The following is a 10,837-nucleotide window of genomic DNA, read 5'->3' as shown; positions in this document are numbered from 1 at the left end:
AACAGGTGATCATAGAGTACACGCTGACTGTAAAGAGTTTGTACTTTCTCCCCGACACCGTGTGGGTTTCCACCCACAGTCCAGAGACCTACTGGTTGTTGGATGGAGTTCCGTGACGGTCCCCAAGATCCCACATCCCTGGCCATTTAGAGACTCCAGACCTACAGGTATTTTTTTTACGATCTGCGGTTGACCCGACCAGTAGGAGTCCCAGTCTCTGAGTTAGACCATCACCTGATTACCAGGGCTCCTAACGGGAGACCACTTGTGTCAGGGCACGTTTGTCACGTCTCTGAGGTCCTGACAGATTTCACTTTATCTATTCCCCTGGGGTCCGCTTCTGCTGAGGGTTTCTGTGGTTTTCAGAGCATGGTCCCGTTATGGTCCCGGGAAACTTCCTAGGATCATCATCGATCAGAAACATGGGAATGTCTCTATCCTGGGCCGTTTCCCAGAAGCTCACGGAGTTCCCGAGACTGTCCGTTCCTGCCTCTGACATTCCCAAGTTTCCGACCTATGACGATCCCAAGAGGTTTCCCAGGAGTATTCCGACCTCCTCGGGGTTTCCAGTAAACAGATTGCAAACGCACACACCGCCCCATCGGCGCTATGTTTGTGTCATGAAGTTATTTTAGGGACCTGCCCAGCGTATGGAAGACTCCTTCTTTCCCCAGGACCCGAAATGCCGGTCAAGGACAAGTATATTCAAGAGGCTCTTTCCGCGGGGTTTTTCAGATACTGCACTTCCCTAGCGGGAGCAGGGTTCTTTGTGTGATCAGAAAGATGGGCTTCTGACACCTTGCATCGATTATAGTGGCTTTAACAAAAATAACAGTGTGAATCACTCCCACTTGTCAATAATTACCACAGTGTTTGAATCGCTGCAAGGGGCAACTATTCTCGTAAAACTGAACCCGAGGAATGCCTCTAACTGATGGCGGTGGACAAGATAATGAGAATCATTGATCGTGGGGTTAGTCAGAGGCTTTTTCCCCAGGTCTGAAATGGCTAGCACGAGAGGGTACAGTTTTAAGCTGCTTGGAAGTAGGTGCAGAGGAGATTTGTTTGTTTTCGCAGATTGAGGTGAGTGCTTAGAATGGGCTGCCGGCGGCAGTGCTTGAGGGTATTTTAAGAGACTCCTGGATGGGTATACGTAGCTTAGAAAAATAGAGCGCTATGGGTAAGCCTAGTTTCTTCTAAGGCAGGGACTTACTCGGCACAGCTTTCTGGGCCGAAGTGCTTGTATCGAGCTGTAGGCTTTCTGTGTTTCTATATTACATACCTCGAGCAGCCTAAACCAACACACAGGCCAGTATCCTAGCAACAGTCGGGACTTGCAGCCGAAGCAGACAAACAGGTTTGGTAAAACAAAGCCGAGGACTGCTGGGGGTTGGGCAGAACACCCCGGGAGGGGGAGGCTCAGCATCTCAACTTTAAACGGAGCCCGGCTGAGGGGCGAACAGCAGATTCCCCTGAAAAAGCCTCAAGACGGGGCAAGTCTGTGTTGTCTCTCCCAGCCCATCAGTAATAACCCCACCAGCTGAACATACAGGTAACTTAAAACTTTAAAATGGGGTTAACGAGGAGAAAGATCCCAATAAAGACACTTGGGGGACCTGGATAATGAAGATGTGGGCCATCTCAAAGTTGGGATAGTGAAGGGATACGGTGTATCCACGAGCAGGTTGACAAACCTAGAGGGATATTTTTCCCGCTGCCCACATCATCACATCCTTACAATGAAGCTGGTCGGGTGTTTAAGAATGCGTATGGAGTGTTGGACTTCATTAGTCGGGACATTAATCTCAAGGGCCATGTTGAGCTCTCTGAAAGTCTAGTTAGACGACACTGAGAGTTTTGTGTCATTTCTGGTCTCCTCCTGATAGGAAAGTCGTGGAGGTTTTAGAGAGGGAGAGTAGGAAATTTACCCAGGGCATTGTTTTGTTTCAGCCAGTATGCGGGTGTACGGCTGAATCACGGCAAACTGGAACTGGAACTTGAAACGGTCGGGGAAAGGCTGCTGGAATGTAAACACCCCTCACCGTAGACGAGCCAGTTCTACATTAACCCTCCATCTCCCTCGGCAGATTCCAACACTCCTGAATGTGAGGACGTTGGAGGATTCCCTCAAAGCAGCTGCACCAGTTGATAGACCGAGAGGCCATGGTAGAAAGGATCACAATGGGAACATTAGGCACATCGAGTCTGCCTGCCGTCCCACCATGACTGATTTCTTCTTCTGTGCAAATTCTGTTTGATTTCTGATCCTCAGGGTTCTTCCGGGGCCGTGTCCGTATAGTGACGCAGTGGACAGAAGCTTCCGGAATGATGAGCTGGATTGTTGTTACCTGTGAGACTGGCCACACTCAGGGTGGAGGACTGATCATCAGCAGACACCCCCCATCCTGATGTAGGAACCACGAGCCATATTTAAATGACAAAAAAGCAAATTTTAAACAAGCAATTAAAAATAGCCGAATCACATCCAATTGTTGTCACGGATTCTTGTCTGCTTTACCCTGGGCAAAGCAGCGTGAGGGGAGAGAAATGTGGGACACACCGTTAAAGAGTCGCTTCTGACCGTGAACATAGAATTATAGAACCAAAAACAGGCCATTCAGACACCAAACTACCGTGCAGCCTCGACCCATCGACCGGATGCATCTCTCCCCAAATTCTAGCCCTCATTACCTGTGCAGATCACTCTTAAATGTGGAAACTGAAGCCGCATCCACCACTTGCGCTGGCAGCCCGTTCCACACTCTCACCCCCTGAGTGAATGCTCCCACCTCACCTTCCCCTTCAATGAAAAAATGTCTGAAATAGTCTCTCACATTTTTGCAAGAGCGACCAGCCCCATTTATTGGGAACCAGAACACATCATCTTTAATTGGCCACAAAGTTTATTGAAGACTGCACCCAAATTAGACCATGATGCACCCCACAATGTAGTTACAAAATAAACATAATTATCTATCTGTCTCCGGTATACAAACAACATATACACATTTACATATACCCATCACCAGAGACATTGATACTGTGTATGTTCGGAACGGCACCACAAAGCCAACCTGAGCATATCAACCCAGTTTAAAACATTTTATTAAAAATAACGTTGAAGACATTAAAGTGCGTACAGTCAGCTGAATGACAACAGAATGAAAAGACAATGTTTGTGTGTGTCAGGAGTGTGTTTATTGAGCACTGCCCGTCACAAGCCGAATGGCTAAATCCTGCTCCTGTATCTTATGGTCTCCCATCGTCATGGAGCCTCAAATGCAGCTGCACGAGTTCATAGACCGAAGGGCGATGAGATAAAGGAGCAAAATTAGAACATTCGGCCCTTCCCGTCTGTCTGCCATCCCATCATGACTGATTTCTTCTCCTGTGGAAACTCTGTTTAATTTCTGAGGCTTAGAGTTTTTCCAGGAGTGAAGAATAACTAGTGAGCTTAATTTCAAAATTCATGGTTATCTTAGAGTACAAACAAACATACAAATCCTCAGCAAACTAAACAAAGAGCTGAGAACGATGGCAAGAAGCACAAGGCAAAAAAAAACAGCTCTTCTGAAAAACCGATCACTTCTATAATAAGATAAAGGAACTTTGATGATGATGAATTTTTTAACAGGATAATAAATTCTCCTGCTTCCAGCCGGGTAAAGGTGTCAACTTTAACCGATGTTTCCATTACAAACTCTGCCATCTTCACTGGGGATGATGCCTTGGCATGTCTATTCCAGTAGTATATATATTTCCGTCAGCCGCCCCGATCAGACATGCCCAGGCGTCGTCCCTGACGAAGATGCAGAGATTGGTATTGGACTGTTGATTAAAATAGACAACTGTACCCGGTTGGAAGCCTGAGAAGAGTTTAAACATCATCAACGCCGGGAAATCACTGGGTCCTTTATTTTAAATTAATACGCTGCACAATTTCAGTAAATGCAGCACATGGTGATATATCGGTATGGAGAGGCCACTGCACAGGATCGGAAAATGCTGCAGAAAGTTGTAAACTCAGCCAGCTCCTTCATGGGCACTGAACTCCACAGCATCCAGGACACATTCAAAAGATGATGCCACAAAAAGGTGGCATCTATCATTAAGGACCCTCATCACCCAGGACATGCCTTCCTCTAATTGCTACCATCAAGGAGGAGATACAGGATCCTAAAGAGCCACTCACTGTTTCAGGTACAGCTTTTTCTCCCTCTGCTATAAGATTTCTGAATGGACAATGAGCCCATGAACAGTTGCTCAGTATTTTTCCTCTCTTTTGCACTACTTTTTAAATATAATGTTGTACATACTTGTTGTAATTTATACTTTTTATTACTATGTATTGCAATGTACTGCTGTCACAAAACAACAAATTTCACACATATGTTCGTGATATTAAGCCTGATTCTGATACACAAACACACACAGCTGGGCTCAGACATACAACACTCCCACATTCCTTCCTTTGTGACACCCTGCTTGCTCCGTGGCCCCCGGTATGAAGCTCAAACTGTTGCAACACCTGCCCTTTAAATTCATGGCTGAGGCTGTGTTGTGTCTGTTCACTGTTTGAGTTCGATACTAAATGAAGAGCATTGAATGGGAAGGAAGGTTTGAATAGAAGAATAAAGATCTCCACTGAAGGTATATGGGGTCCTGGTGAGAGCGTACATGGAACACTGTGCACAGGTCTGGTCTCCCTCCCGGAGTCAGTCTGTGGAATGAAGGGAATGAAGAGAAGGTTTCCCAGATTGATTTGGGGGGAGGGAAGGATGAGGAGGTGTCCTTAGAGAGATTATATGGACAGGGTAGCGGTAGGTATGATGTTTCCCGGCTGTGGTTTGGAACCAGGGATCCAGACTCAAAATCAGAGGTCAGCTCAGCAGGACAGACATGAGGAGAAAGTTTCTCACCCAGAGTGCGGCAAATATTTTTGAATTTTCCCCACAAGGTTTCTGAATTGAAAAGGCAAATTTGGTGTCTCAGCGATGTTGGGAACTTTGCATGAAAGTGGCGCTGAGGTGAAAGGTCAGGCATGATCCGAATGGCGATGCATCCTCCTGTTTCTTATTTTCTAAAGCACAAGTTTGCCTTTGCGGTGAGAGCACCTCAGATCCACCAGCAGCCGCTGCAGTTATTTCATGTTCTCGTTATTTATTTCCCGAGAAAATTTAAAAAACAAACAAACCGCTGGAGGAACTCAGCGGGTCAGGCAGCAATTGCAGCGATCTGTGGGGGGAAGTGGACAATCGACATTCCAGATGAAAGATCTCGACCAGGAAGGGCGACTGTACATTTCTCACCACAATTCTTTCAGGATCATGTTTCTTACTGCAGATTCCAGCATGTGCAGTGTCTTGGGCCTCTCTTTTCAGAACTTCTCCCTTTCAGTCCTGCCTCAGATTGAACCAGGCTCTTCTCTCTGGCTTCATTTCTGTTCTGCTTCTTCTTCAGCCCACCACGCCTACGGGTCGCCAACAGCAGCTCGCCAGAGACCCCAATCCAGGGCCTGGGTTGATCGGCCCTGTGGCTTCTTTTTTCACCACACGACCTCAATCGTCTTCCAGGGGATGGTCCGTCTGATCCCAGGGATGGTCCTTCTGATCCCAGGGATGGTCCGTCTGATCCCGGGGATGGTCGTTCTGATCCCAGGGGATGGTCCGTCTGATCCCGGGGATGGTCCGTCTGATCCTGGGGATGGTCTGTCTGATCTCGGGGATGGTCGTTCTGATCCCAGGGGATGGTCCTTCTGATCCCAGGGATGGTCCGTCTGGTCCGAGGGACGGTCCTTCTGATCCCAGGGACGGTCCGTCTGGTCCGAGGGACGGTCCTTCTGATTTCAGGGATGGTCCTTCTGATTCCAGGGATGAGTCCTTTGGAGATTCAGTCGACGTTTCTGTTGCATTTTTTTTTTCTCACAAGCCCAACCCGCCTGCTTTCACAGCCGGGCTTAGGCAGTCCAGGGCCACGTTTTCTTTGCAGTTCCCACCTATTTAACATTTTTCTGATCCCACCCTGATATGGAAATAGCCAAACTTTTCCCCAATGAACACATCCAGCAAAACCACGGTCAGTGTCCGACACTGCAGCGTGCAGGGGATCAGCAGCTCCCCGAAAGTGAAAGCATTCTGAATCAGGAAGTGCCGGGAGTTAACATGGCTTCGAAAGGAGAGACCGAGAGTTGGACCGAGGAGGTAATTTGTCCCATCTGCCTGGATTTCTTCACCGATCCGGTTATACTGGAGTGTGGACACAACTTCTGTCGCTCTTGTATCACAAGTATTGGGAAAGGGAGGAGAGAAACTCCTGCCCGGACTGTAGAGAGGTGTTTGCTGACCGCACCCTCAGGGTGAATCGGGCCTTAGCAAATCTGGCTGAAAAAGCTCGAAATCTAAACCTGAATCCGAAAGGGAAGGAAAGTAAACGTCACTGTGAGGAACATGAGGAAGAACTGAAGCTGTTTTGTGAAACGGACAAGACATTGATCTGTCTGATCTGTAGAGACGCGCAGGAACACAGAGAGCACCACTTCATGCCGATTAAAGAAGCTGTTAAAATGTGCACGGTAAAATCAGCCTGAATTCGATACTGACCCCACCGTCAAGTGAATCTCCAAAGTCCGAACAACCGCAACACGAGCCTCTATATCCAACTTATCCTGACATCTTTCACCATCTCCAGCCAGATTCTACCACCAAACACATCTCTCCCTACACCCAGCCCACTCAGAATCCACTGTGCCCAGACGGTGTACTTCAGTGGTCCCCAACCACCGGGCCGCGAGGAAACAATGCGAGTCAGTTGCACCTTTCCTCGTTCCCTGTCACAGCTACTGTTGGACTTGAACCTACGCAAGGTCATCAGTCGCCTAAACGCGCGGCCGGCGGGAAGTGCCGATGCTACTAGCCCGAAAGGTGGCTGGCGGGAATACCCAATGCTACTGGCCCCGATCTCGGACAGATGGGTGCCGCCGCTGTAATTGTTTAGCACACCGAATTTTCTTGGGGAATCCGGTGCTAAAATATTCACAGACAACCTAATTCGGGCTGAAGGTTTCGCAAGTATCAGAGCAGCTACCGCGCTATGATCTGCTGAAACAAACTTTTGTCTGTCGATAGATCCTACAAAGGGCGCAGGCGCGGGCCTCTCGGTCGGTCGCTCTGTCCAGACTGCGACCGCCGCGGCCCCGGCACGGGGACCTCCGGCCCTGACCTTGTCCTCACACCCCACCCATGACCAGCCACACCTGGCCAAGGCATCTGGCAGCGGGCCGGCCGAGGATGGAGTTCGGGCCTGGAGGCTGTCTAATGCGGCAGTGAAGCCCTCTAAACTGCTTCGGCACCCTGCACACATGAGAAAATCTGCGGATGCTGGTAATCCGAGCTACACAGGTCCTGGTGAAGGTCTTGCCTGGTCTCCTGTCTGGAGAGAGTTGATGTCTGGGGGATGTGGGTGGGTCGAGGACCAGATGGCACAGTCTCAGACTGGAGGATGAAAATCTGCGGATGCTGGTAATCCAAGCTACACAGGTCCTGATGAAGGTCTTGCCTGGTCTCCTGTCTGGAGAGAGTTGATGTCTGGGGGATGTGGGTGGGTCGAGGACCAGATGGCACAGCCTCCGACTGGAGGATGCTCATTTAGAACAGAGTCGAGGAGGAATTCCTTTCGCCAGAGAATAGAGGACAAATAATTGAGTATATTTAATGTAGATTAACACGCACAAAATGCTGGAGGAACTCAGCAGGACAGGAAGCATCTATGGAAAAGAGTAGACAGTCGACGGCTTGGGCTGAAACCCTTCATCTGGACCTGTATTGCTTAAGGATCTGTGCATTTCCATCCCGTGTCCTAATGAGGGGTTGTGGGTGATTGGGTTGTGGGAAAGGGGACAAAGGAAAACTTATCCCCCATCTTTGTTCCCCTCGAACTTCTTGTTACGTCTACACACACAGTTCACTCACAGGCTTTCCACCCCTCGCCCACCTGGTTCTGGTTCAATCCCCCGTTCATCTCTCCCCTACTGGTTCCCATTATCACCTTCTTTACTATCTTGAACCTTCAACTTCCCACTTCACACTCAATGAATGTGAACATTGAATGAAGGGCCTGTTCTTGTGCTGTACTGTTCTGTGTTCTCTGTTCCCTGTTTAGAAGAATGGGAGCAGATCTCAGGGAAATACAAAATTCTCTCAGGGATCAACAGGCAGGATACAGGGAGGATGTTTCCCCTGTCTGAGGAGTTAAAGGTCAGGGGTCACTGTCCATTTGGAATTATCAGCATGGCGTTGCGTACAGCATAGAAATGTTCCCTTTGACCCATCACCTCCGTGCTGACCTATTTACCCATCTACATTCATCCCATTGGCCAACATTAGGTCAGTCTCTCTCATGCCTTGCCTGTTGAAGTGTCTGTCCAAGTGTCTTAAACACAGAGGACTGGAGGCCTGTGACCTGCAGAGGTCGGTGCTGGGGACGGGTTGTTTGTCATTCATGTTAATGATTTGTATCAGAACGTTGCTGACACAGTTAGTAGGTTTGTGGGTGACACTAAAATTCATGGTATAGTACACCGGGCTCTTGATCAGCTGTAGAATTGGGTACAGTGACAATGTTTTAAAATACATCTTGCCAGGGACGTGGATAACAAAGGTGGAAAGGAATAATGGGCAAATGGGACCAGCTCATTAAAGCAAGCTGGTCGGCACAAACAAGTTGGGCCGAAGAGCCTCTGCGACCTGTTTAAATCCATTCACTCACCCCCTTCCCATCTTAATCCACCCCTTTCCCACACTCATTTCTGCTGTCTCTCTCCCCTATTCATTTCTGCTCTTGAGGGAAGATGTCGACCTGAAACGTGGACTGTCCATCTCTCTCCACACATGCTGCCTGACGCGCTCGGTTCCTCCAGGATTTTGTGTCTGTTTGATCAGGAAATCTCTGCTCTCCATCCAGCAGAAAGATATTGGAGAGATATTAGTTGCCCACATGCTTCCCTGGGAAAGGTTGCCGATCGGCAACCCGACTGCGCCGAAGGCCCACGGGCTTTCCACTGGTCCTGGGGACACTTTGCCCGAGTATTCCCCCAATCTCTGGGGCAGTGCTGCCTGAGTCTCTCCCCGATCCCCGGGGACGCGCTGCCTGAGTCTCTCCCCGATCCCCGGAAACGCGCTGCCCGAGTCTCCCCCCGATCCCCGGGGACTCTCTAATTCTCTGCTTCTCCCCCCAGTCTCTGTCACCCTGGATGTGGAAATGGCGAATCCGGATCTCGAGGTGTCTGAGGATCGGAAGAGTGTGAGATGTACCCGGACCCGGAGAGAGCTCCCTGACACCGGGAAGAGATTCACAAATCAGGGTTGTGTGCTGGGAGACATGACTGGGAGGTGGAGGTGACGGGGAATCGGGACTGTTATTTAGGAGTCACCGCAGGGTCGTTGGAGGGGAAGAGAGGAGTCGGACTGAGTCCGGAGACAGGATTCAGGGTCATTGGGCGGTATTATGACGTGTTACTTCGGAATAATAACATGATGAAGGTTTGTACCTCCCCCGAGACCCGTCTCGCTGCCGGTCCCATCCCCGGGAGGGTGGGAGTTTATCTCAGTTACGAGTCCGGGACAGTTTCATTTTACAACGCGGAAACCAAGTCCCATCTCCACACCTTCACTGGGAATAAATTCACACGGAAACTTTATCCTTACTTTGCGACTGGGGATGAAAACCAGTGGCTGAGGATCTGCTCCCGTTATGCTCCGGGTCTGTAAATGGGTTGGGTCCTGGGACTGGCGTCAGGAGTAAGATCACTGTAAGTGTAAATGAGCGGAGAGTGAAATAATCATGAGATGAGAATTATCGATCCATTAATTTTAACTCGTTCACCGTGTCCAACAACAGAATAGAATAGGGTCCTGAGCTCCCCCGGGTGCTACAGTCCACACGAACTGAAACAGGTTAAATGGGACAAGTCGGGGTGGAGCTGACTGGAAAAGACAGTGAAGATTGTTCATTGTTCATCTGCCATTTCTTTGTCCCCCATTACTACTTCACCAGCATCATTTTCCAGTGGTCTAGTATCAACTCTCATCTCCCTTTCACGCTTCATGTAACTGAAAACTAAACTTTTAGTATCCTGATTTATATTGTTGGCTAGTTTGCCCTCATATTTCGTCTTGACCATTCTTATGGCTTTTTTCATTGCCTTTTGTTGGATTTTAAGAGCATCCCAATAATCCAACATCCCACTCACCTTTGCTACCTTATATGTCATTTCCTTAGGCTTAACACAGTCCTTAACTTCCCTTGTCAGCGACGGATTCCTACCCCCGCCATTGGAGAACTTCTTCGGTGGGACATGTCTCTCCTGCTGTTCCCACATCTGTCAGCCACCTCTGTTAAGCCGTCATCCCCAGAGTAACGTCCCGATACAATTGGAACGTTTCCATTATTATATGCCTTTGCCTGTTCAATACTGTGAATTAATTTAAAGTCAGTACTATAACTCAATAAAGTTTTAATCTGAAAACTATCAACCCCTCAAAGATTGTACTGGAGACTGCATTTGATTTTTTTCACCTGTATCTGCTTCACACTGAAATAGTATGTGTTTAAAAGTTTCATAATGACAAAATGTACATGACAATGATACGAAGCAAGGTTAGCAGAGCTGGGACTTTTCTCTTTGTAGCGTAGAAGAATGAGAGGGGACTTGATAGAGGTCTAGAAGATTATGAGAGGCATAGATAGGGTGGATAGTCAGTACCTGTTCCCCAGGGCACCAATAGCAAACACCAGAGGGCATAGGTACAAAATTAAGGGATGGAAGTTTAGGGGAGACATT

General features: G+C 48.6%; 1 long non-coding RNA gene across 1 annotated transcript in view; it reads right to left on the bottom strand.

The window, feature by feature from the left end:
- Positions 1 to 5,420: 5,420 nt before the first annotated feature.
- The window catches only part of LOC132385873 (uncharacterized), a 120,980-nt gene continuing 115,563 nt past the window's right edge, over positions 5,421 to 10,837 (bottom strand). Inside the window, exon 5 of the long non-coding RNA XR_009509325.1 lies at positions 5,421 to 9,803. This is a non-coding gene — a long non-coding RNA (uncharacterized LOC132385873). The remainder of the gene's footprint in view (positions 9,804 to 10,837) is intronic.

Source organism: Hypanus sabinus, assembly GCF_030144855.1.
Source record: "Hypanus sabinus isolate sHypSab1 chromosome X2 unlocalized genomic scaffold, sHypSab1.hap1 SUPER_X2_unloc_30, whole genome shotgun sequence".
Classification (NCBI taxonomy): Eukaryota; Metazoa; Chordata; class Chondrichthyes; order Myliobatiformes; family Dasyatidae; genus Hypanus; species Hypanus sabinus.
The sequence above is the reverse complement of the archived record's forward strand: the minus strand, read 5'-3'. Positions and strand labels throughout refer to the sequence as shown.